This window comes from Pezoporus flaviventris, unplaced genomic scaffold (genome assembly GCF_033815535.1).
Source record: "Pezoporus flaviventris isolate CSIRO_AGI_PZ_B2104156 unplaced genomic scaffold, CSIRO_AGI_Pfla_v1 ptg000090l, whole genome shotgun sequence".
NCBI lineage: Eukaryota > Metazoa > Chordata > Aves > Psittaciformes > Psittacidae > Pezoporus > Pezoporus flaviventris.
The window spans coordinates 1335627-1363070 of record NW_026892638.1 but is presented as its reverse complement, the minus strand read 5'-3'; the positions used below and the strand labels follow the sequence as shown (position 1 = coordinate 1363070).

At 43.7% G+C, this 27444-nt stretch overlaps 1 long non-coding RNA gene across 2 annotated transcripts; it reads left to right on the top strand.

Moving 5' to 3' along the window:
- The first annotated feature begins 2670 nt into the window (after positions 1-2670).
- Positions 2671-20385, top strand: LOC133280823 (uncharacterized). Of its 2 annotated transcripts, none has more exons than XR_009747297.1 (4): positions 2671-2709; positions 11327-11532; positions 17858-17926; positions 19229-20385. It is a non-coding gene; the product is annotated as an uncharacterized LOC133280823 (long non-coding RNA). The 2 variants fall into 2 exon arrangements; XR_009747296.1 differs by lacking the exon at positions 2671-2709 and adding an exon at positions 2773-2934.
- The last annotated feature ends 7059 nt before the right edge of the window (positions 20386-27444 follow it).

The following is a 27444-nucleotide window of genomic DNA, read 5'->3' as shown; positions in this document are numbered from 1 at the left end:
GACGGATGGTCAGACAAGTGGAGGTACCCCATCTTGCATGTTGTTTGGTTCACATTTTGGGCATGAGGTCTGTAGGAGTGCCACTGGTTTGGGATCTGGGACCTTCCCCTAGCTCTGTCTGGTATAATCCCACAGCCCTCCATACAAATCGAGTCGTTTACAACAATGAAACTCAGCTCGTTCAAAATCTGAAATAAAAGTACTTCTTAAATTCTTTATGCTGAGCAATGAAAGGGAACAAAGCTAGGCTGCTCTATTTGTGTGGCTTTCATTACAGAGCATGTGAGGTTTTTATAACCATTGCTAACATTGTTCTCATAAAAGGAACTGAAACACAGAGACTTAAAGAAAGACTGGCATTTAAAAAGGCATTTCAGCTCCTTAAAGTGGCTGCTAGTTTCATAGTGAAACAATCCAGAAGTCCCTAGCTAGGCGTTTTTCTTAGCACAGATGAGTACCTTCAAGCTCATAAAAGCCTTCAGACTGTTGCTATCATGAAAAGCAGAACAAGGAACTTAACCATAATCTCGTGAGCTCCCAATACCCAGCGTTTAAGCTCCCAGTACACAACCATCTTAAGAACCTGAACATGCACAAGTCCATGGGACTTGATGAAATCCATCTGCGGCTCCTGAAGAAGCTGGCAAATGAAGCTGCTAAGCCACTGGCCATCATATTTGAAAAACCATGGCAGTCAGGTGAAGTTCCCAATGACTGGAAAAAGGGAAATATAACCCCCATTGTCAAGAAGGGGAAAATGGGTGACCCAGGGAATTACAGACCAGTCAGTCTCACCTCTGTGCCTGGCAAAATCTTGGAGCAGATTCTCCTGGAAGGCATGCTAAGGCACATGAAAAACAACAAGGTGCTTGGTGACAGCCAGCATGGCTTCACTAAGGGGAAATCCTGCCTGACCAATTTGGTGGCCTTCTATGATGGAGCTACAGAACTGATGGACAGGGGTAGAGCAGTTGATGTCATCTACCTGGACTTGTGTAAAGCGTTCGACACTGTCCCACACGACATCCTTGTCTCTGAATTGGAGAGACATCAATTTGATGGGTGGACCACTCACTGGATAAAGAACTGGCTGGATGGCCGCACAGAAAGAGTTGTGGTCAATGGCTCAATGTCCAGCTGGAGACCAGTAACGAGTGGTGTCCCTCAGGGATCGGTGTTGGGACCGGTCTTGTTCAACATCTTTGTCGCTGACATGGACAGTGGGATTGAGTGCGCCCTCAGCAAGTTTGCCGATGACACCAAGCTGTGTGGTTCGGTTGATAATGCTGGAGGGAAGGAATTCCATCCAGAGGGACCTTGACATGCTTGTGAGGTGGGCTGATGCCAACCTCATGAAGTTTAACCATGCCAAGTGCAAGGTCCTACACCTGGGTCAGAGCAATCCCAGGCACAGCTACAGGTTGGGCAGAGAAGAGATTCAGAGCAGCCCTGTGGAGAAGGACTTGGGGGTGTTGGTTGATGAGAAAATGAACATGAGCTGGCTGCAGTGTGCACTCGCAGCCCAGAAAGCCAACCGTATCCTGGGCTGCATCAAAAGGAGCGTGACCAGCAGGTCAAAGGAGGTGATCCTGCCCCTCTACTCTGCTCTCATGAAACCTCACTTGGAGTATCATGTACAGTTCTGATGTCCTCAGCATAAAAAGGACATGGAGCTGTTGGAACAAGTCCAGAGAAGGGCCATGAGGATGATCAGCAGACTGGAGCACCTCCTGTATGAAGACAGGCTGAGAAAGTTGGGGCTGTTCAGCCTGGAGAAGAGAAGGCTGCATGGAGATCTCATAGCAGCCTTCCAATATCTGAAGGGGGCCTATAGGGATGCTGGAGAGGGACTCTTCATGAGAGACTGTAGTGATAGGACAAGTGGTAACGGGTTAAAACTTAAACAGGGGAAGTTTAGATTAGATATAAGAAAGAAATTCTTTCCTGTTAGGGTGGTGAGGCACTGGAATGGGTTGCCCAGGGAGGTTGTGAATGCTCCATCCCTGGCAGTGTTCAAGGCCAGGTTGGACAGAGCCTTGGGTGACATGGTTTAGTGTGAGGTGTCCCTGCCCTTGGCAGGGGGGTTGGAACTAGATGATTTTAAGGTCCTTTCCAACCCCAACTATTCTATGATTCTATGATTTTCTCCACGTACAGAACACTGCCAGCGAGGTACAATTCAGGGCACAGGCTGTGCTCCCTTGCAGCACCTCTCCACCAGGGAGAGCAGAGGCTGTGATGGGGATGCACATGCTGTTGGGAGGAAGTGCAGGTGCTACCAGCAGGAGTGTCTCTGCAGGAGAATCAGGGGAGGAGAGGATATTTTACATCTCCAGGACCTTCAGCTCCTGCTGCATCTGGACAATGACATTTCTCTTCTGACTGCAGCAGCCCAGGGGCTGTGGAGAGCAACAGTCCCTTTTTAAAGCAGCAGAAAGGAAAGATAAGCACGCACCTGCGAAAATTAAGAGCATTTGGATTTACACTGAAGGGGAGAGGAGAGAGTTGTTGGTTGGGTTTTTTAAGCTTGGTTTCCCAGAGAGCACTAGGGTTGTGCAAACCGGCTCCCTTCATGGGTTATTTCCTGAGAACCCAACCTGCAGCCATCTCCCATGTCTCAGGGACTCCCCAGAGGCTGCTCCCCTCCACCCTGGGTCTGCTGTTTTCTGCGGCAGTAGTGAGCCATCGGGTTTGGATTTCGGTCTGTGGGTGGGAAAGGGAAATGGCCTTTGTCATTTCCTAAGCATCACCTGGGACTGAAATGAAGGTTGTGACTTGCTAGGTGGAGGCAGACAAAAGCAAGCCAACTGAAGAGAGCAGCACAAGGATGCAGGTCCTTGCCCTATTCACCCAGAGGCCATAAAGTTGGGACAAGTGCCTTTCCTGGAGTTAGTGGAGGCCACAAAAGCAGAAGAGCTATTTGTGATACCAGGGGTGGGACTGTCCACCTCAGCAGATGAAAGCTGTACATGCTGGTTTCAGCTGGGATAGAGTTAATTTTCTTCCTAGTAGCTGGTACAGTGCTGCTTTTTGGCTTTAGTCTGAGAACAATGCTGATAACACATTGATGTGTTAGTTGTTGCTAAGTAATGCTTACCCTGATCTTACCTGAGACTTTTCAGTCTCATGCTCTGCCAGCACAGGAAGCTGGGAGGAAGCGAGGAGGAAGCTGGGAGGAAGCGAGGAGGAAGCTGGGAGGAAGCTAGGAGGAAGCAGACACAGGACACCTGACCCAAATTAGCCAAAAACTAATTCCATACCACAGCACATCATGTCCAGTATATAAGCTGGGGGAGTCACCTGGAAAGGATCAATTGCTGCTCAGGTGGGGCCATTCATTGGTCAGCAGGTGGTGAGCAATTGCATTGTCCATCACTGCTGTTTATTGTTGGTTTTTTTTCTTTTCCTCTTTAGTTTTATATCTCTGTCCCTGTTATTCCCTTTATAAATAGTAGTATTAGTATTGTTATTATATTGTACTTTAGTTATTAAACTGCTCTTATCTCAGCCTGTGGTTTCTACATTCTTTTGATTCTCCTCCCCATTCTGCCTGGGGCAGGAAGTGGGGGAAAGGAAGGGATGAGCAAGTAGCTGCATTGTGCTGAGTTACTGGGTTGCTCTAAACCATGAGGTTGTGCCCACTTTTTTACTGGTTCTTGTCCCCCTTGTAGCTTATGCTATGAGTGAATCTCTTCACTTTTACCAAATGACGGTATCAACTCATTCACAAGTGTTATAATCTGGATCCAGGCCATGTATTGATAGGACAAGAGGGTTCTTGCAGTCAAGAAGTGTCTTTCCTTCACATTCAAGCATGTACTCACCTGGTTTCCGTGTCACCCCTGCAGGATACAGCCTGAGAAGATCCATCCACCTCTTACACAAAATAAAGGAGCTCTTTATTTACAGGCCTCCCTGCTCAGTATGATCTGGAGCCTAGGCTGCCCAACAGTGTTTACATCATCAGGCAAAATCACCAGAACTACATTTGTGCAGGACTTTTTTACCTCAGAATATCTTTTTAATTTATAAACCCATGGATCTTACTCGTCTCCCAGCTGGGTCCAAAATCAGACTCTGCATTTGCTTAGGGTTCCTAACAACCTGGCAGCACACATTAATTGTACACACATGGTTATAGAATATGGCTTTATAAAGGAGGGAGTTTTACAGCCCTCAGTTTTAGAGTGTCCCATAGTACAATTTAAGAGTAGAGCAGGGCTGGTCAAGTCACCACATGCTGATGCTTCAGAGAGTACTGCAGAAGCAAGCAGGAGTCATCCAAGAAAAGATTTGGTCCAGGTGTTTCAAAAAGGACTCAAGTTCCTTTAATGAGACAGAACAAGAAGTGTATTACCATTGAAAAGGAAAAAAATGTCTGTAGGAAGGTTTTGATGGTTTTGAAAGTTTTCTGCTCAGCCTGATTTGTGCTTGGTGCAGTAGAAAAGGAGGGCTGGAAAGGCAACTTTTCACCACCTCTGAAAACCTGAACAATTTTTCTCTAAATACCTGAAAGTAGATTTAGAAGCTCAGCATTAGCCATTAAGCTTTGTAAACGTTGGCCAATAAAAATGACAGGTTTTCCCAGGTGTATCTTAAATACAGTGTTTCTTGTTGTAACCTCATTAAGTGAGAAGCATGATAGATATTCCTTTAGCACATCCTTTGTGTTTCTGCAGTCAGTTGTCATCTATCTGTTATTCTCTACATCATTTATTTTATTGTGTTACTCTCTCCTGAGCTCTAGAGAAGGTCCCAGACAATTCTAGTGCTGCAGATATGTGATTTTGGCAGGATCACTCAATTGCTGTTCCTCAGAAATAATCCTGCCTTGGCACAGGGGTAAAATGCTGCAGCATATCCTAATTAGTTGTGAATGCTGAAGGGAGAAGTCCATTACACTGCAGGACCCTGCTCTCTGGAAGGTGGTGAGAAAGCATCCATTGACAAAAAAAAAAAAAAAAAAAAAAAAAAAAAGCCCAATCAGATGTAAATAACCCAGAGAACCTTATGGAAGGTGAATTAAATTTCAGATTGTTATTATTCATCTCGATTGTTCATGAGCAGGGTGAACTAGACTGCACTGAGCTCAGAACTGCCATGACAAAGCTTCAAACCAGTTAATTTAAAAATACCTCTGACTCTCTGCACCGTCCCTTGCTTCCTGTCTAGATACCTTTTGAAAATACGTACTCTCACACTCTCCCTGTCTGGGTTTTGATCTAATACATGCCTACAAGTGCCACAGCCTATTAACAAACCTTCAAGCTGTTTAGCTGGGTTCTTTGGCAACCAGAGTGCCTGGAGCTGTGAGATGCTGCAAAGAGCAGCTAAATGGGCTAAATGTGTGAACATTTCTGACAATGATGTGTGCAGTGTCACAGCATGTCCATCCTTGTATAACTTTCTGGGTTTCCCACACAATTTAAATCAGGCCAGTCATTTGCAACTTGGAAGCATAGAAAAGAAGGTATCAGAAGACAAAGTGAAAGGGTATAATAATGCTGCAAACAAGAATATGTATCTACTGGACTATGTCTTAAGAAGGTCTGACTATCACTTTGTACAATCAGCCTATTTATTGGAGGTACGGCAATTCTCACATTACAGAGCACTATCATTTAGAATACAATTTTGATTAATATCACTCAAAAATGAAACATTGAGATAGTTCAGTTCCTTCCAAGGAGGAAATTCAAATCCATTGGGGAAGTCACAGACAGCATGTGTAAACTCTTTTGCTGATAGAAAATGATGAAATATCCCAGAACATCATTACTGCTCAGTACTTCCCAAAGTCTGTTCCTCCAATCCCCCAAACTAACAACCCTATGGATTTATGATTTACCGAGAGATCCACAGGTTTCTCAGACCATTCACTCAGCTTTGTGAGGAAGTGAGGGATTACAGGGAACTAGACAAGCAGGTCAGCCAAGGTTCGTGTCTTGACTTAACTGTAAGTTGATAGTGACATTTTCCAGATATCTATGGGGACTTTATCTTGGGAGATGCTCATTTTATAAACACAAGGTAGAATTTCCTGAAGTAGGAATTTACGATACCGTGTGCGTCCTTGTAGACTAGCAGACACTTCCATCTCACCAGCTCTTTCAAAGACACTTCAAACATGAAGAAGTGACACCATGCTCTGTAGGCAAGAAGAGAGAGCTGAGATGTGGCCTTTGTCTCCATCCATGCTGCATCCCCAGCCAGCGTTCACGCATGCATCTTGTACCAGACACCTTCCCAAAATGATGCAAGAAAGAGGTGAAGTGTAGCTCCTGCCTCTCCACACCAGAAAACTGTGCTTGCTAGCAAGGGATGGACACCAGCTCTTTAGAGTCAACCCTGTAGAATCAACCTCTGGGGAGCCCAGAGCCCCAGCACATTCATTAAGGGGTGTCTCCAAGGCAGCCTGGCATAATTTCTCCTAAATCTCTGGAAAGCATTGGTAACTGCCTTCTGCTGTGAAACAGAGTCACTTTAAATTTTAAGGTTGATCTCAGCAGCAGTGCAGGCAGGAGACTGCCAACTCTAAATCTCTTGCTACTCTTTAAAATGCCAGATGGTCAGTTTATGCAACTGTCTAATTGTTCTTGATAAAAAGCCAGAGGTATGCATGTTGCTTTACAGACAATTAAAAAATTGAAGGTCTGAACCATAGATGGCTTCCAGTCTGGATCCTTCACAACACACTAAGGGATGGGAATAACCCAGCTGAGAATGAGGGCTGGAGAACCCAAGGATTAGAAGAGTGAGAAGTCGCTCAAGAATGTTCTTGCATACACTGGTTGTCTCTGTTCCCAGGAGATATTTTTACTAGAAGTTTAAATTGAGATGATTTTAAGCAGGTCAGTGCTCTGTGGAAACTAACTAGTTTGGCACTAGTTGTAAAATTATGGTCACAGTTGTTACAGATGCTTGATTTCAATACATCCGGTATACTATCTGTTGAAAGATAGGAATAGCTTTCCCTTGAAGAATATGTTATTGCTGCTCACTACAGCTGTTCATAAGTGTTTCCAATAATGATAACCAATCCTGCCAGCCCTCATTATATTATCATTCTCTTTTATAATGCTTAGAAAATTGTGTAGGCAAATTTTCAAATTATCATTGCTCCATTTCCATCTAGTCTGCACCTTCAGAGGGTCTGCCTCTCCGATCTGCTGGGCAACAATATGTTCTTCAAGGAAGTTCCACAGACTGTTGGTACACCTGGGAGTACAGCAGAGTACAGACTCAGCTGACACTGCAGATTATTGCAATATATATAGGTATATCTCTGTAATCTAAATGTAAAATCTATTGGGTGCTGAAAAGAGACTATTCTTGTAGAACTGTATAGAACCAGGAAGATTTTATACCTGATGTGAGCAGGATGTTTTCCTTTTACAGCTACTGTCTTGTCCAGGAGTATCTTGCATCTAACAATACTCAAAGGCATAACAAAGTACAGGAATTACCATTCGGCACAGTGAACACCAGTATATAGAGGAGGAAATGCTGCTGTATGGCACTAATATGTTACCTGTTCTAAGATGGACAGGCCTGCAGCAGGACTATAAACTTTCTCTCCTTTGGAGAACTTTCAATTGTTCTTTTTTGAACTTTTCACATGTGTTTGGTCACCTGGTGCTGACACAACTCTATAACTTTGATAAAAGGAGCCAAATGTTTGGCGTTTTTTAATGTAATTCTCTGTAGAGAGAAGTAAAGGGCTTGAATTATTTTGACCATAGCCCATTGTTGTCACTGTCACTTCAACCAACCACATAACTCAGTTATGTTTCCTCAACAAAAATATAGTCTGCCAGGCATGGTTTTCTCTGTGTAAAAGAGAGGGCAGAAATCCCATTACCTGCAAACAAGATTTGTGCATCTACCTCTCATACAGAGATTTGGAAAATGTATTCCTATAGGCCTCTGCCCAGGGAGTTTAGTTGTGTTGCTGGTTTTAAAACTGATTTAAAGGTGAGAGCATGAATTTAAAAATATGGATGTTAGCGCTGGGGTGCCCAAACCATGAATCACAGCAACAGCATTTTAGAAAAGAAAAAATCTATTAACAAATGGGGTTTGTACAAGAGAGCCAAGGTACAGTATCTGTTTATTTGAATCAGTTCTGAAACTTTATAAAATCTGGAAATCACTAACATAAATTCTTCAGAGTAGTCAGGACAGTATAACCATAACAGGTTTTGGAACCTTTCCTAACACTTCTTTTTAATTCCTTTCCACTTTCATGTTAAAAAGTCAGAAACAGCATCTCTGAGACATTCTTTGCTGTGCTACCTACACTGAGAGAGAGGGATGCCACCGCCTACCTTATCCAAACATGCATTTGCTGTCTGGATATTTGTTTTCTGCTTTTTCTCAATAAAAAGCAGCATGTTGGGTAAAAGCACCACTCAAACAGGGTTTGACCAGCAGGCCACTTGCCAGAATACACTGTAGTGCCAGTGTAAAGGTCTGTGACCCATTTAGATTCCCAGTGTCTCGCAAAGGCTGTGACTGTAAAACACAAATGGTGTGGCTGCATTTCACATACCAAATGCAATACTTTATCTTCCTGTACAGCACTAACATCCTACCTTGTTTCTCACACAGACTCAGAATCATGTTACACCATCAACAAACTGTAAGTAGTTTACAGAAAAAAATTGCAATTATTTCCTTGCACAGTGCTTCTGGGGAAACACAGGATTATCCTGTTCCCCAATCCTCCTGTCTTTGAGTTCTTATATCCTAAAACATAGGGACTATAAACAGAGGGTAAGGTGAGAATCTCTGAGGGAGTTAATTACTATAGTGTTGGAGCTCTGAGATGGGTGGATGTGTTCAAGGAGTTTATCAGAGGTAGATCCTGCCTGTCAGACAAGAACCATGCACTGTGGGGATCCTCTACCAGTGACAGAGTGGGAATCCCTTGGATGCAGTTCTTTCATACCTGTGTCTCCAGATACAGAGATCTGCACCTGCACAAGGATACATAAGGGAATCTGACTGAGAGGATCTGGTCTTTATAGTCAGTGGAAATCTGGATAGTATAATGGATGGAGTCTCAAGCAATTCTCATCTTGCCTTAAACTAGTTGTCTAATATGAAATCAGGATAATTTTAACTTCTCTAAATTCAGAAATATGAGTAGCTAGGACTATAGAGAGTTTTAGTATCAAATGAGCTAGGAGGAAAACATTTCCAACCTTAATAATGGTGGAGAAGCAATAAGATACATCATTCATTAATAGGGATTCTGTGTGTGCTATGACACACCTGGGTCCAAAAAAATGGTGCTGAGGCTTTATTACCTTCTTATCTGAAGTTTGCCAGAGTTCACATAAGTGTTTTTGAGATAAATATATTTCCAAAGATGTGTTGCTGGTCCACGCCAGAGGCATTTGTCAAAGGAATATTGAACATGTACATGTTAACCTGAATGGTGGCAAAGGAGCTTTGTGCACATAAATTCTCTTTCTGGTTGGACTTTTGTAAGTGCAGGCTAGGTTCAACAGTGTTTTTTCAAACTCCTTTTGTCATAACAGCCACTACATTTCATCATGAAATCTATTTTCAAGAGGAGATTCAAATCGTGAAGTATTTTTAAAATGGGTTTATTTAATATGCTTTGCACTTTAGTCATGGTAGGAAATACTTCTTTCAAGAGCATCTGGCTCTCTGGGCTTCAGTTCTCTGGGCTGAACATAGCAAGAATCTTTTGTTTCTTTCAGACTGTCAGAGTTCCTGCCATCTGGCAATCAGGAAAGTGCAGAACAAAAGGATGTTTCCAACAAACACCAGCTTCAGCAAAAGCTTTTTTTTAAGTTTTCAACCAATTTTGGGTCTGCATCATAAAGCAAAAAGAATGGTATAAAATGTGAAGAGCTGTGCTGTGTAAACAGATCACTGTTGATGTGTGTTCCACAGCTGGACTCACGGCCACATTAACTTGTTCTGTTGCAATAAAGTTTTAACATCCAGGTTTCATCTGCCAGCTGATAAATGATGGTAGACAAATTAAAAACAGTTTTGTTAGCAAGAAACAACAGTGTATCAGGAGTCTGTCAATTAGGTGCTAGCACAGAACGTTGTCATTACACAAATGTCTTTTGGCTATAAATGAATGTCCAGCAACTCTACTAGAAACCTGGGTCTAGAGGATTGCTAATAGCAGCCCGATTTCAAAGTTCATTAGGCTAAGACTTGGCAGACTGATTCTCAGGACAGATGTGCATTTTTTTATTCTTCAAAAAAATTGTATCAGTCCATTCAAGCAACTTTGATCTACAATTTGGCAAACAGCTTACAATTCTCAAAGTTTCATATGGACGTTTTTATTCCAAACTTTAGGTTAACAATGGTTTCCTTAAAAAAAAAAAAAAAAAAGCTCTTGTAAGCCCTTCAAGATAGCTGTATTGGCCTCCTACACATTTTTCCCCTTCCCCCTCCTCAAATATTGCTTGCAAATGGCAGATAACAAAAATGCATGAACATGCCTAGTAGCCTTGTTGCCATGCTTCAGTGCCAAATTGAAACCATGCCACCCTATAACAAACCTTGACCTGCAGGGTAATTGCTCCATTTTTCATGGTTTCCTACTCTGTTGTGGACATTTCAAATTGCACTGACCTGCCACCCACTATTCCAGACAACTCACCAGCCAGGAGTCCAGCTTTTAAATGAAACAGGGTTTTAACTCCAAAATGGCATGAGGAATGTAACTGCTTCAAGATGTATCATGTATTGCTAACCAAAGCCTGGAGTGCTACCTAATATACAACATCCCCATGGAAATGTCAGCAAATGCTACTGCAGTGCAGAAATAGCAGAAGCAGCCTACAGTACAGGGAACGAGGGGGAAGATTATAGCTGTACTGGTGAGCTTCATTGCTGGAAGTTTTCAAAATAGGTCTGCAACTAAAGCTAGATTTTTACTGAATCATGTCACAGATTTCCAGAGGTTTTTATGGACTGAACAATATAATTGATGCGATTAAAAAAGGCACTGGATCGTTAAAAGGTATTTTTAGTGGACAACTAGTCTTTTAAAGCAGCAGCAAGTAAGCCTCAGTAGAGACAGTTTCATGCCAGCATCTAAAACCACAGATTTTCTACAGTCCTCCTGATACTTTTGAAGGTCTCTCTTTGTGCTTAGACCTGGATTAAAATAAAGGTGCTGCAAACATTTTTCACAGGACCCCAGCTCCTTCAGATTCACAAGGGTCTAATTTTTGCTTTCATTAGTGTTTAGGATATAATATCCGTTTCTAGCCCAAGCTGGTACAAAGCACACCTTGAAAATATAATTGTCCGCCTTTTTCTGCAGGCAGCCTGGAATAAGGATTTGTGCCATATAACCCATCTGGGCATCTAAGCACTATAATATTTAACTCCATTGGCATATCAGTAACAGAGGAAGCCTGTGGCAGAAGAAAATGCTGGCTGGCCCAAAACACCCTCTAAAGCAGACACAGCATGTGCTTAACCAGGCTTAGTGCAGACCAGACGTAAGGTCTGGCCTCCTCAGGGTAAGTCAGCAGTGCACTCTGGCCTGCCTAAGGAAAGCTGCTCCTCTGACTCAGGGAGAGCGCACCGCAGTTTTGGGAACCTAAGGAGCCTCCCTTAATCCGAGCCATCTGGTCTGGCAGGATGAGCCCATATTGCCCCATCAGACAGAGCTCTCAGGTGATGCTTTCAGCTGTCATTGCTGGCATCAGGACAGCATGAAGAGGGACATTGGCTTTCTGTGCAGTGCAACTCCCCCAGATTCTTCTGCTACCCTAAAGCAGAAAAGCATCATTTTAGGAGAGGGCACCTGCTCCTCTTAACTGAAGTCCACTTAGCCCAGCAGGGACTCTTTTGGCTACAAAGAGGTGCTGGGTTTTTGCATTCTGTCAGGCTCTTTAGTATTGTTTCTTGATGAACAGCATTAATAAGGCAGGTGTTTTACCCAGCCCAATTGGTGTTTTGTCCCTGGAGAGGTGTTAGCCAGTGGTGTGGGAGAAGGATGTTCATGTAGTAAATCTTTTGTTATTTAAATAGGAAACATTTTTAATAGGGGATACGGGCAGTGTTTAAAAGCTGCAGAGCTAGACGCTCCAGGGATCAGCTGTAAACGAAGGTTAAGCCTTGTGAAGGCTTCTACCTTAGCTTTTTATTGGGACTGCTATTGTGACTGAGGCCTTGATGTTTTATAACTCTGGCCATATGGTTATGTGGTTTTGGAGAAGAGGGTTTGGCGAAGGGCAGGGGAAAGCATGAAGGGAAGGGAGGTTGTTGTTACTGCTGCAGTAGAAGAAGCATGTTCAAATTTCCCATTGTGGTGTGTCCTAACTTACAGCATATGGGTACCAATTCCACAGTCTTTATGGGGAAATCACATGGGCATTGTTAAATCATTTAATCTAAACTTTGAAAAAGAAAAATAATAAGGTGATTAAGGACAATCTGAAGCTACTTGATAATGTGATACTGAGGGGATGGAATCAACTTTCATTACTGAGCTAGGATGAACACAGGATGCTGAGTGCAGGGAATAGGTAGCTGGTGGATTTTTCTGATATTTTGCAATAGGGCAGCTGCTCATGTTCTTTCCACTACAAGAGAGACAGATGCACAAAGAGAGAGCTTCAATGCCTTCTGCAGAGAGCTCTATTATTCTGAGCTGAAATTGAACCATGTTCATTTTAAAGCATTGCAATATAGCCTTTTTATTTCCTCCAGCTGTGGGTCTTGACTTTCAGCTGGAAAGAGGGGGCAAAAAAACAGGGCAATAGAAGGACTGGAAAAAGTAAAACCGCAGGATGCCTGTCAATACCTGCTCTTGAGTTAGGAAACTCTAAACAGGACTATAATTGAAAGAAATTGAAATCCAGGGAGCTCGAGCGACCAGGAGAGCGGCGACCAGAGCAGGTCGACGTAGTTTGCGCGGCAGTTCGTGCGGGCAGGCGAGCGGGCTGGTGAGCACGCGTCGTATGAGCAGGGCCCGGTCCGGGAGCTCTGCTCTGGCTGCCCCGGGGGTGGCAGCGTAGGCACCCAGACAGAGCCGGTGAGAGGGGAGGCTGCAGTGCAGAGCTATGGGTGCAGAGAGGGCCTGCACTGGTCTGGTGAGGGGAGGGTGCACAATGGGCAGGGCTGCACTCGGTGCTCCCTGGTGGAGGTGCTCCTGCAGCAGGGGCTGAGCTGCGGGGTGCTGTTAATAGGCTGCGAGATGTCAGGGAAGCTGAGAGGAAGCAGGAATGCTTGCTCCTGGCCCAAACTCTGCAGGGGCCTCGAGCTTCACCTCTACCTCATGAAGGAAAGGAGGAGGCCGTTCACCTGGGAAGCTGGGAATTAGTGACAAAAAAAAACAACAAAAAAAAAAAAAAAAAGAAGGAAAAGGACAACCAAAAGCGAGGGGCTTCCCCCTAAATCCCCTGTCCCCACGCAGAACCGCTTTGCTGTCCTGCAGGGAGCTAATGAGGAAGCGCACTCGAGCCAGAAACAGCCGGCTGATGCACTGCTAAAGAAGATCTCTACTGGTGCCGCCAGGAAAAAGCGGCGGGTCGTAGTAGTAGGGGACTCTACACTGAAAGGGACAGAAGCACTCGTCTGCCGGCCTGACCCCGTCTCAAGGGAGGTGTGTTGCCTGCCGGGGGCACGGATCAGGGATGTGGCAGAGAGGCTGCCTGCTCTAGTAAGTCCCACGGACTATTACCCACTCCTGGTGATACATGTGGGTGCTAGGGACATAGATAGTAGTAGCCTGGGGAACATAAAGAAGGACTACAGAGCCCTGGGGGAGGTGGTTAGGGGCTCTGGAGCTCAGGTGGTCTTTTCATCAATTCTCCAGGGTACAGGGGAGGACCTAAAAAAAGCTGGGAGGATTGGCCAGGTTAATAATTGGTTAAAAGGGTGGTGTCATAGTCAGGGGTTTGGGTGTCTTGAACATGGGACCCAAGTTTGTAGGCCAGGTCTAGTGGGGGCTGGTGGAGCTGCTCTGATAAAGAAGGGAAAGAGGTGGGAGGCTTGCCAGACTGGTCAAGGAGGCTATAAACTAGATGTGTTGGGGGAGGGGAGCATCATTCCATCCCAGCACATCCAGTCAGTTGCCAGAACCTATAATAAATACCTGGAGCGATGTAGAGATATCCCAGCCGCTCCAGCCAATGAGCTGGCTTCAGTTGGAGCTCGGCTCAGATGCCTCTATACAAATGCCCGTAGCATGGGGAACAAACAAGAGGAATTAGAGATGTGTGCACGTCTACGGGGGTATGATATAATAGGCATCACAGAAACATGGTGGGATGGCTCCTACGACTAGAGTGTCGGAATGGAAGGTTACAGGCTCTTTAGGAAGGACAGGCCTGGCAGACGGGGAGGAGGAGTTGCCCTTTATGTTAGGGATAGGCTGGAGAGTATGGAACTGTGTCTGGGGACAGGTGAGCAGTCCACAGAGAGTTTGTGGGTCAGGGTTAAAGGGAATGTAGCTCTGGGAGACATTGCTGTGGGGATCTGTTACAAACCGCCTGATCAAGAGGACTCTGTGGGTGAAGCACTCCATAGACAGACAGGAAAAGCCTCACGCTCACAGGCCCTTGTTCTCATGGGTGACTTCAACCACCCTAATGTCTGTTGGAAGGACGGTACGGCCCGGCACAAGCAATCCAGGAGGTTTCTCTATTGTGTGGAAGACAACTTCCTTCTGCAAGTAATAGAGGAGCCGACAAGGAGAGGTGCCATGCTTGACCTCATGCTAACCAACAGGGAAGGGCTCGTTGGAAATGTGATGCTCCAGGGCAGCCTTGGATGCAACCTTGGGAGCCTGAGATGCTCGAATTTGAGATCCTCAGGACAGTGAGAAGAGCGTGCAGCAAGCTCACTGCCCTGGACTGCAAAAGAACAGACTTTGGCCTCTTCAGGAACCTGTTTCGGAAGGTTCCATGGGATACAGCCCTAGAGGGCAGAGGGGCCCAAGACTGTTGGTTGATATTCAAGATCACCTGCTACAAGCTCAGGAGTGTTGCATCCCAACCAGAAGGAAGTGCAGCAGGAGGGCCAGGAGACCTCCTTGGATGGATAAGGTGCTCCTGAGGAAAATTCAATTGATAAAAGAGGCTTATAATAAGTGGAAGCAAGGACAGGTGGCATGGGAAGAGTACAGGGATATCGTCCGAGAAGCTAGGGACCAGGTTAGGAAAGCAATGGCCCAGTTAGAATTAAACTTAGCTAGAGGTATTAAAGATAACAGGAAGGGATTCTACAAGTACATAGCAAATAAAAGACAGACTAGGGAGAATGTAGGCCCTCTCAGGAAGCTCTCAGGAGAACTGGCTACACAGGATTTGGAGAAGGCTGAGGTTCTGAATGACTTCTTTGCCTTGGTCTTCACTGCCAAAGGCTCTGACCAAGCCACCCAAGTCTTGGAAGACAGATGCAGGGACTGGGACAATGAAGACCTTGGGCCCACTGTAGGAGAGGATCTGGTTCAAGACCATCTTAAAAATCTGAATGTGCACAAGTCCATGGTACCTGATGAGATCCATCCACGGGTCCTGAAGGAGCTGGTGAATGAAGTTGCGAAGCCGCTGGCCACCATATTTGAGAAATCATGGCAGTCAGGTGAAGTTCCCAATGACTGGAAAAAGGGAAATATAACCCCCATTGTCAAGAAGGGGAAAATGGATGACCCAGGGAATTGCAGACCAGTCAGTCTCACCTCTGTGCCTGGCAAAATCTTGGAGCAGATTCTCCTGGAAGGCATGCTAAGGCACATGAAAAACAACAAGGTGCTTGGTGACAGCCAGCATGGCTTCACTAAGGGGAAATCCTGCCTGACCAATTTGGTGGCCTTCTATGATGGAGCTACAGAACTGATGGACAGGGGTAGGGCAGTTGATGTCATCTACCTGGACTTGTGTAAAGCGTTCGACACTGTCCCACACGACATCCTTGTCTCTAAATTGAAGAGACATCAATTTGATGGATGGACCACTCAGTGGGTAAAGAACTGGCTGGATGGCCGCACAGAAAGAGTTGTGGTCAATGGCTCAATGTCCAGCTGGAGACCAGTAACGAGTGGTGTCCCTCAGGGATCGGTGTTGGGGCCGGTCTTGTTCAACATCTCCGTCGCTGACTTGGACAGTGGGATTGAGTGTGCCCTCAGCAAGTTTGCCGATGACACCAAGCTGTGTGGTTCAGCTGATATGCTGGAGGGAAGGAATTCCATCCAGAGGGACCTTGACATGCTTGTGAGGTGGGCTGATGCCAACCTCATGAAGTTTAACCATGCCAAGTGCAAGGTCCTACACCTGGGTCAGAGCAATCCCAGGCACAGCTACAGGTTGGGCAGAGAAGAGATTCAGAGCAGCCCTGTGGAGAAGGACTTGGGGGTGTTGGTTGAAGAGAAAATGAACATGAGCTGGCTGCAGTGTGCGCTTGCAGCCCAGAAAGCCAACCGTATCCTGGGCTGCATCAAAAGGAGCGTGACCAGCAGGTCGAAGGAGGTGATCCTGCCCCTCTACTCTGCTCTCGTGAGACCTCACTTGGAGTATCATGTACAGGTCTATGTCTTCAACATAAAAAGGACATGGAACTGTTGGAACAAGTCCAGAGAAGGGCCACGAGGATGATCAGGGGACTGGAGCACCTCCTGTATGAAGACAGGCTGAGAAAGTTGGAGCTGTTCAGCCTGGAGAAGAGAAGGCTGCGTGGAGACCTCATAGCAGCCTTCCTGTATCTGAAGGGGGCCTATAGGGATGCTGGAGAGGGTCTGTTCATTAGGGACTGTAGTGACAGGACAAGGGGTAATGGGTTTAAACTTAAACAGGGGCAGTTTAGGTTGGATATAAGAAGGAAATTCTTTCCTGTTAGGGTGGTGAGGCACTGGAATGGGTTGCTCAGGGAGGTTTTGAATGCTCCATCCCTGGTAGTGTTCAAGTCCAGGTTGGATGAGGCCTTGGGTGATATGATTTAGCGTTAGGTGTCCCTGCCCTTGGCAGGGGGGCTGGAACTAGATGATCTTAAGGTCCTTTCCAACCCTAACGATTCTATGAGTCTATGATTCTAAATTCAGGCAAGGTACTGCCTCCCCCTAGATATATGCACAGTTATTGTCCTTCTCCAAATATTTAAGATGCACTATTGAGGAATTCCTTTTCCACTTGAAATTTTTTAGGATGTTAAAAATATGGGGGATGCCTAGAGTATCCTAACAGAGTGCATGTGGTAAGGTCTGCTATTCCAGTATTTTTTATCAGAGGCATCAGTGTGCAAACTTTTCAAAGGCACAAAAGGGAATTGGGTACTTACTTCCTACCCTGTGCCTAAATCCTCTCTGTGCCACCGGAGACCTCTTCCTAGATGAATAACCAGCAAACTCTGAAGAACCCATTTCCAGATGTGAAGCTGGATTTATGATACTAGAAATTCTCAACAGTGACAAAGTACTGAATTTATGGTTCACGTTTGGATTCTTTCAAAAAGGGTCACTTACAGAATTTTGTTCGAGGTTTTCCTATTAATTGATATAAAAGTTAAGGTGAGGAGAAACATCAAGGAGTGATTGGCAGGTTCCCACAGGTTTGCAGGCGCTCACTTTAGTGACATTTATGAAATGTTAGAGAAACTGAGAGTTACCAAAGTATCAGCCCACACTTTGCAGGAAGTCTAAGTCATTTCAGTCTGCAGAGAAAATGAAGTGTCTGTTTCTTTAAATCTTTAATGAGATGCGGCACATACTTCACCAAGGATTTAAAAGCTAAACAGACATTGGGACCTGCATTACATCTCTCTTCTTTGACTATCTTTAGTAAACAAATGCAGTTTAAAGCATTGTACTTAATGATGTTGTTATTAACCCTGTTATTTTTTGAGGCAGTGTATCTCAGTCACTGCATACTGACAGTGTGCAGTTTAGATAGCTCTAGGGATACTTCACAGTTTGTAAGTAAGTAAGCATCAGTGGTGAAGTTGCCAGATTGCTTCGTGAGCTGTAGTGCTCTGGCTTTGCCAGAGCAGATACCTTCCAGCTGCACACTGACTGCAAAGTAACAAGAAATGGCAAGAGTTACTGAATGAGAATAACTCCTGGAAGTGACATTAGGGTGGCCTCCCTAAAAGGAATGAGGAGGGATAATTGCCTGACATTCTTGGGGCCAGAGCTGTGGCATTTCTCTGAGACCTGCAAATTTCTTCCAGGCTGTCTATGGTACTGTAACGCCAAACCGCTAGCAACTCATTACACTCCTACCAGCAAAGCCTGGCCCTGGCAGCTCAGTGCTTTAGTAGCCAATATTAACTTATTATCCTAAGTAAAAATATTTGTAACAGGTGTGTGCCAGACACATTTCCAATCTCATTAAGAAGCTAAAAAAAAACACCAAATAAGGCAAAAGGTGGATTTTGGCTGCCATCCAACAGAACACATAAGTGCATACCTACTTAGAATGTGAAAATTCTCGTTACTTTTGAAGAACATACATCTTTAGTATTAGCATTTAGATTATCTCTTGACTTACAGTTGTTGATTTTTATCTTGAGTGTTGTAAAAATGCTTCATCATCTGCCTTAAAGTCTTCTGTCTTGGAGAGATCCTGAGTAGACAGTAAGCTCCATAACATTTGCTGTGTGAAGGCTGACAGTGTGTATGCCTTCATCCCCTACGTCCGGAAACAGAGCTGGGGCCATACTCAGAGACAGCCTTTCTGAGACATGGCTAGTATGGAGTCTACCTGCTCTGTGTAACCTACAGGCAGAGGAGGAAATGTTTGATCTGCTCTGATCATTCCTTCCTTTGGAGCTGCTTCATGGCCCCTACTGAGGGCAGTGGTGCTGAGTCTCTCTTGGCTACTACTAAAAGAAACACTGGGTCCCACAACTCAGTATCCTGTATTCTTTAGTTAGGCAATCTTTAGGTTGCAGCCTTAACAAAAGCTTCTTACCCTGCTTCCATCACAGGAGTGTTTGTACCTTGCACAAATACTTTTCAAATAATGTTTAGCTGTTTTGTGTTACACCAAAATACGTGAAATATGTGTCCTCTGAGGAAGGCCTCTGTGGGGCATCTGCAAACTGCAGACTGCCAGTTCAGTCACCACGCTATGGTTGTTTGAACTGTCTTTAACCTGAGCTGTGAGAGTCCTGGAGTACTTGGTCTAGCAAAACTCCATTGTCATAGTAATGGCCAATTATTTTAAAATAAGCTTTTCATAACCAAATCATAGGTAATAATTCCTTATATCCTTCACAGATATTTCCTTTCAAATCCTTGCTCCTCATGAAGCTGGAACAGCTCCTTGTATCTCAAGCAAACACATACAGAAAAACATAAACTAAGATCTTCTAGACACATGGAGAAGTATTGGATTCACTCCTGCTTGCCTGTTTTTAATTCCTGACACTGCCTATGTTACATAAACAGTTTTCAAGCAGAAATCCCCTTTTACTTTGATTAGTAGTTGCACTTTAAAATCAATTACATAATATATCCTTTGGGAAGGAAACAATTTCTGAGAATAAATGAACAGCCAGCTTTCTGGATCTTAGAAATAGCACTAAGATCTATTAAAATGCAAACCAGCTGTTCAAGAAGCTCCTCAGAGGCTTCTAAAAGACAGAAAAGATTTGACAATTGAACTTCAAGCAAAAGTGCTTAGGTTAAAAAGTAAGTAATTTTAACAAGACTTTGATGTCTGATTATCTGAAATTAGGAACTTCTTAGCTCACTAATTTCCTCTGGTTTTCATAACCGAGTTCATCAGCTAAACACCAACTGGACTTCAAGGAGTGTATTGATGTGACACAAATCACAAACAATACAATTTCTTAGGAGGCCTTGTAAGGGGCAAGAAGTAGTTTTTGTTCTATTCATCCAACTGCATTTGTGCAAAAGCTCTCTGTGCTGTGCTAGCAACCCGAAGCTGTCCTTCCAAATCAGTGAGCTTTGGGTTTTAATCACTGCAAGTAAATGAGCTATTCTAGTTACCAAAAGAGAAACAGTTGCCAATCATAGTAGAGAAGAAAGCAGACCCACTGCAGGGCATGAAATTAAATTTTCCAGGTAGTAGCCAGTAATTGATACCACAATGTGACCTTTGCCAATAGCAGCCAATTTAGAGCTGCGTGGAACCGTAGCCGAAGTAGGACAGAGGCTATGATCACCAGCACGCTTGCTCAGCAAAGACAGTGCTCTCTGCCTTCACTGGCACGTAGATCTGTGCCTTTGTAATTCACACGAAGCAAGACTCTCACCAGATGCAGACAGCATCCCAAGAATATCTTTACACAGACCTATTTTTAATAACATTTTTTGTAACATGGCAAAATAACAGTACAGCAAATTTGCATACAAATTACAAGGAATTAACAGGTCTCCTTAATACTAGCATATTTTATGTGCCCTTAGTCAATGACATTTTTTTCTTCAAGTTCAAAAACTAATGAAGAACCTCTATCAGTAATCCTCATTTTATTCCCTATAGAAATCAACCACAGGGCGATTCTACACCCCTTTTAAATTGCCAAAGTCTCTGGGTTTCCACTGACTAAATAGACAGTGAAGCTGGGGATTCCCATGTGAGATTCTCTCTCATCCTTAAGCCATACCCACAAACCCACAAGCCACCTGAGTGAGGCACACATCTGGCCCAGCCATCCTAGATAAGAGAAACAAGCATTGATGGAAAGGAATTTATCTCAGCTGCAGGCTCAAGCAACTTCCAAATGTACTCATTTCAGATTCACTACTGCTCAGTGTCACCAAACTCCCCAAATAAGCACATACCAAAGAAAAGGAGGATCAGTCTTTGTCTACCTGCTGAAGCCAACAAAAGCCTTTTCCAATAACTTCAGATGAAGGCCTCAACTGTCGTGTGCTACCAATGAAATAAAAAGTAACTTTGCCACCAGCACCACTCTGCCCAGATGACACTACAAAACTGAAAGCACACATAAGGTAGTCTTTGTAAAGTGTCTTTCCCACCTTACAAAATGCAGCAGCAGCTTAAAGCAAGTCCCCATGCCCACTACTGAGGGACTTCCTGTGGATTTTCTCCAGCACATTTTTCTCCATAAAATCAATAGGACTACATGTGCATTTAGAAGCAGGCAGTATTCAGCAGACAGGTGTCCGAAATAAGACCAGTATCACTGGGGCTTCCTCATGAAGCACCACTTATATTACCGAGTATCAAATCTGCTGCTGACAATTTTACTGCTCTACTGTAGAAACAGTAATGCATTCTCTCAGGCCACTGAAATCTGAAGCTGTGCGCTGAAGACAAAAGCAATAGACCTGAGAAATGCTGAAAATTTTATCAGCTCGGAGAAAATAGATACATATCATTTAGAAATGTTGCTCCAACCCTAGTTGTTTCCCAGATTATTTCTTCTTATAAATATGCATCTATAATCAGACATGAAATTCTAGATATTAGAAATACCTCCCGAGTTTGGGCTTATTAGAATAAAAAAACAAGTGCAGAAGCAGAAAGAGATTTAGAAAAAAAAAAATCCCCACACAATTAGATATAGCTCTCTCAGCCATGTCATTTTGATTGCAGAGGACTGGAGTCACAGCTCCCTATTCAATTTAGATTGCAATCAGATTCTAATTCAGATTTCAATTAATATTCTAATTTTAGGGAAAAAATGCTACAATAGTAAAGAGAAAAATTACTTGTGAGGACTCACCATACAGGATGTAATGAAGGTCAAAGTTCAGAAATGCAGGGATGAATGGAAACCAGCACGATAATGAAATCACACAATTTCATTATGATCATTGCGTGCTAGGGAAGGGCAACCAAGCAGGAGATGTCCTTTCCCCTGTCACTTGGATGGCTACAAAAATAACTTCTCAACTCACTGTCGTTTGACCTTTCTACAAATGAGACCAATAGCTATCACAAATTTCTTCAACATGCTGGTAGCACCAACAAAGGAAAGATGACACTTGGCAGTCCTGCTGTCATATATAGAACTCACTCTCAGACTGCTGTCACTGAATTATATTACACAAGCAGGAAGGGCTTGGGTGTCTCTAGACAACAAAGAATTTTGTTGCTCCAGGATGAGGATGAAGTTACTTCTTGGCACAAGATATGCGTGACATGTTTCCTTCCACCCATGCACCCACCTGCATGTACACACACAGACCTTGTTTCCTTCCTGGCACTGTGCAAATCCTCTTCTGCCCAGGGTGATGTACTTTCACCTCCTGTGCCAGCCCCCAGCACTTCTCCTGCATCCTCTCTCCTTGCAGCCTTTCATTCACATGCCTTCTGCACCCACTCTTCTGGCCCAGACAACCCTGCAAGGTACCTCAGTTAAATAGGTAAATCCACAGGCAAATGGCTCCTGACAGCCATCAACATGTAGAATCAGGTAGGCATCTGCTTCTGTTGGGCTTTCAGGCTGGCTGTGGTCTTCTGCTTGTTCAGGAACTTCCAGCAGACGGTGAAAGCCAGCCCATAGTGGTAATGGAAAATCAGAGTCCTGAGGAACTATGTACAAAAAATAAACATTTTCCCTGTTTTTAACAGAGAGTCATAAGGAGTTTCCTGTGAAAACCTGACTATAGAGTATGCCATGGCTAGAACGGGAATTTCATGTGAAAATACTGCTTGTAATTGTAGTGTGGAAAATACCTCAGATACTGTACAGAGGTGAGATACAGAGCATAGGACAACTTTTAACTGACAGCTTAATCTTGATAATGTGTAGTCCCAAAGCCAAAAAAAAAAAAAAAAGGACATAACGCTCTGCTATTTGTCCATGAATATTGACATGCAGAGTAGAGGAGGTAAAAGTGCAGGAGGCACTGCCTGCTGAGGCACCACAAGCCAGGGCTTTCTAGCAGGGATGCAGGGGTTACCTGGGAGCATGGGCAAATGTCTGCATCGGAAACTGAGATGCCAGAGCTCTTGCTTCAACACCAGCTCAGGTGAAGTGGCCCTTAGCTTAGCAGTCTCCCAAGCTGACAAAGCCTTCCAAAAATTAGGATTTATTATCTGAACTCCAGACTGTCAGAGCTAGTGAGCACCACCAGCCCTGCACAGCCTAGCCTGCACCTTGGATGCTGCCCTGTGCTTCCCCCAGTGCTTTCCCTGCCCACTCAGTCTTCCCCCCAGCTGCTCCTGCCATCCTCTGTTTCACAGTGTAGTTGTACCTGTGCCTGACATGTTGAAAACCACATTCTTGTGCTTTCCTTTCCATTTTAGAGCCACTTGCTAATTGAAGGGGAACTGCAAGCAGTTTGCTTCTTGGAGAAGTCTGATTATGGGGCCCAATGACTGGGATTATGCTTTCTGTGTTCACCTCCCCTTGCCATCACTCCTCTCCCTCCCTTGCTGTCGGGTTTTAGTTTTTTTTCAAGCTATGAATTTCGGTGTTAATCCCTAAAAGGGGTGAGAACAGATAGCCTGCCTCCTGAATTTACTCATCAGCTAGATAACTACATCGTGAAATTCAGCAAACATGTTATTTCTGTCCTAATGAAGTCCTTTTTCAGTTGAGCTAAAGTACACCCCTGGCTAGCCTTGGTAGACCTGAACTTTTCAAGGTGCTTTGTGTGGAGATTGGCAGCTAGCCCAGGGCAAAAGTGTTCTGCATAGAATCAGGCTGAGACCTTGGTGAGCTAGCACAATGAAGAGTTCAGTAGCCAATCAATAAGACAGCCATCAACATCAACTTTAAGGGCGCCTTTTAGGGAATGTGATTAATTTTATGATAACATCTATGAACTAATAGTTGAGTGCTCTCAGAGCTTTTGGTGAAAGCAATTATTTAGATGTGTGGAGGTTATTGTTCTGTCTACATCAAACACTGAGGGAAATAAAGTCTAAAAACACCAGAGTTCCTTCAGAAGCAACAATATAGGCTGGGTGCATGTCCCAGCTCGATGCTTGTATTCGTGCAGCCATGTGAAGCTTGGTGTTAATTTTTTGAGACCTTCCTCCCTAATCACTTCTTCACGGCACCAAGCAGCACCCACCCCACAACAATATGCCCGGATTAGAGCCAAAAATTCCTCAGTTTATGGCTACAGTTTAATCTTTTTGTATGTTTCTCATTTAGATACAGATCAAAATGGGAGGAAGTGTAAGAGGCTTTCTGCTTCTCGAGGTGGCAAATTTCTCACATATTCAACAATTTCCCTGGCATTTTTGTTTTGGGATGAAATCTGACACACAGATTTGAAATTTTGAGAGATTAGGCCCTAGTCTCTATTCAGATCTGAGCTGTAAACTACATCAACCTTGTGCAAAGTCTCATTCAAACCCTGCATAAAGTTGAAGAGGAACAGAAATGTATTCCAATCTTATTTTAGGACATTACTCCATCCTATCTCACAGACTTTTACAGTTATGTTCATTAATTTTCTACTTTCTGTCACCAATCCTCTATTTCAGCCATTTCAGAATACCCCCTGAACCTCCTTTACTGTGAAATCTCAGGCAGGTTTCCTTTTCTCATTGTAGTGACAGTATAATGGATTTTTTAAAATCTTACTGATGCTGGGAAGTGGCAGATTTTGTTAATGACATTTTTGTGTCATGCTGGCCTTCTTAGTAATCTTTTTACGTGGTGGTGGTGAGCAAAAAGTAGCACAAGTGAAATGATATTTCAGTTGAAGTCTTTTGGTCAGGAAAGAACCAATTTCATCCTGCAACACACAAAAAATAAATGGAAACATCAGAAGATGTGAAAAAGGATTTTGCACTGTTAGAATTTTTTTTTTTTTTTTAAACTATGTCTGTATTTATTAGGATTATAATTTGTGCTTAACTTGTGATTAACTTTTCACAAGAGCATCTGGAAATAGAAAGGGGCCAGTTATAGACAGTGCATAGTCTTGAATTCCTAGAATACTGCAAGAACTGAAATCTGCAGGGCACCATCTGTACTATTGTTTGACTGCTGAGAATCTTGAAAGCAGCCTTTTTACAAAGAACCACTGTGCTTTAATTACAAGTTTAGGGGAAATAAAGCCAAAGAAATTTCTGGCAGCACCCACACTGACAGGAAATTCAAACATCTTCAAGCACATAAGCCAAGGAAGCTGCTGAAACTGAACTCATTTGGAGCAGGGCTTAGTTTCGATATGTGTGAGATGAGCCTGAGGCTGGAGGTGATTGTGTCAAACAGAATGAAAGAGAAGAAGCAGCAGGAAGAGGGCGAGGCTGATTAGAGCACCAGAATATACTTCTGTGAGTATTTGGTGGATATTTCCATGCCTACCCTACTGCCTCCCTGCTCCTCCTGCATCCCTGCAGGAGTCTTTTGTTCTTGGGCATGATGCCAGCCCTAAGCAGAGTAGCTGGGACTTGCCCGGTAGGAAATCAGCATTTCCTTATGCCCTTTGGGGCAGACCGTGCTCACAGGGTTGGCATAAATTCTCCTTTCCTGTATGTGCCAGCTACTTACAGAGACTGACAGTCATTTTATGCCCTTTCCACATATCCTCTGCTTAACACATGGTGCACCATCTCCTCAAACTGTTAATCATCAGTACAAATTCCCTCTGGCTTCCTCTGAGTTGTTTTCAAAAAGATCCCACTTTTTTTGATCTAGCTGTATATTTATTCTTTCTGATCTCATTTGCATTTATGCACATAACACACAGACACATCAATTTTGCAACCACTATTAGCATCAACTTAAGGTGAACTCTAGCAGACAAACAAAACACAGCCCATTTTGATCTGCCAGGCTTAAATGGGTAGAATCTATTGAACTAAAAGGAGTAACTGCAAGATATTGCAACAGATTGTGAACAAAATATTTTAAATATTGGGTAACCTATGATTACTGTGGACCAACACCCCTGAAAAATTAAAATGTGCAGAAACCCGAATTGCTTTTCTGAGGGAGGGGGAAGCAAAACCCAGCCAAAAACAAACCGCAAAAAAGCTAATGTCCCCATAAATAAACTATGAAGACCTTTACTCACATTCAGTAGTTTGACTCAGGTATGCAACATTTCATTTTCTATAGCCATTGTGTACTTGATTTGCCTGACATGCTCGTTGTTCTGGATGGATTGTTCTTCACAGCTCAAACAAATCACCATGTCCTTTTATTTCTAAAATGAAAAATCTCTTTGCACTCCAAAAAGATTTTCTATCTTGGCTACTATCAAATATTTTCTTTCCTCACTAATAAAGCATCTACATCGTTCTTCTGTTCCTGAAAATGACATCTGAAGGACTATTTGAGCTGAATCGGTGATCCTAGCTAGTGACTCACCATCAAGAAAGGCTTTGCACAACAGGCTCCCTGCACACCGCTTCCTATGCAAAAACTGGCAGCAGTGTCCTTCACTGAGCTCCCATCAGCTCTTTAGAAGGGGCAAAATTGCAGCGACCTATAGGCCCTTCCTGCTGCTAAACAACCGGTGAAAATTTGCAGAGGCAAGAAAGACTGCAAGCTATCATGTAGTTCAGCTGGCACATTCTCATAGGTAATCTGGAGAAACACTCAATGGCAGGGTGCTTGCTTTGGGTCTCATAGCTGAAGGGGTTGAAGGTGCTGCTCCTTCTAGGAAACAGCTGAGCTCCTAGTAATGAAGGACGTCTGCTGAATTTAGCATTTTAAGGTATTACTAGTAAAACTGCACCAAATGCAGCATTGAGCCTCCTGCATATTCTCTGTATGGACGTTGTTGAAACACTGTCACAGTAGATATAACATTCATGTCCAGAAAATCATGATTGCAAATCAGTGCACAAACAGATTCTAGCAGACCAGGGAAAATTAACAGCTGATTTTTGTATTTTCTGAATGCACAAATCAGTTCCTTGTTTTGTAGGGTACAAATACTTCTCTTGCCTGAGCTGAAACCAATGAGTTTTCATTTCTATCTAAGAAATATAACCCCTGACCTCTTTCTTGGCACCAAATGCTATTCTGCTGTCTTCTGCTACTTGCCCCTGTGAGTACTTTTCTTCAGCCTTCAGGGAGCTGGGCTGGCCCTGTAATGACAGTGATAAATGTAAAATTCAGATAAGAACAGGCTCCTTTACCTCAGTTGCCCTTTTCTAGGCTAAATTACCTCTATCCTGCCTCAGCCTCATCTGGAAGTGCAATCGATCCTCAGTGTTGCCACCGACTTACTGTTCCCCAGCTTTCATGCCTCCTTTTTCACCTTCTGCTAATGGCTGTTTCCCCTAAACTCTTCAAAGCAGAATAATACATACTTTGCAGTTTGGTTTGTATATGTCTTTAATTAAATCTTCCTGTTCAGCCTAACTAATCTCACACTTTCTGCAGCCTGCAGATTAGTTTGCTGTTCATTTCCACAGCTCTCTGATGAAACAGGCTCTTTTTCAAGTCTATGATATTGCTTTCATGGCTAATTTACTTTCTTTTGTTAGAATATGAATTTTAGTAATCTACTCACATTGCAAATCCTCTTCATCATGTTCTTAAGGATTTTTAAACTTCCAAGAAATTAAACTGTTCCTC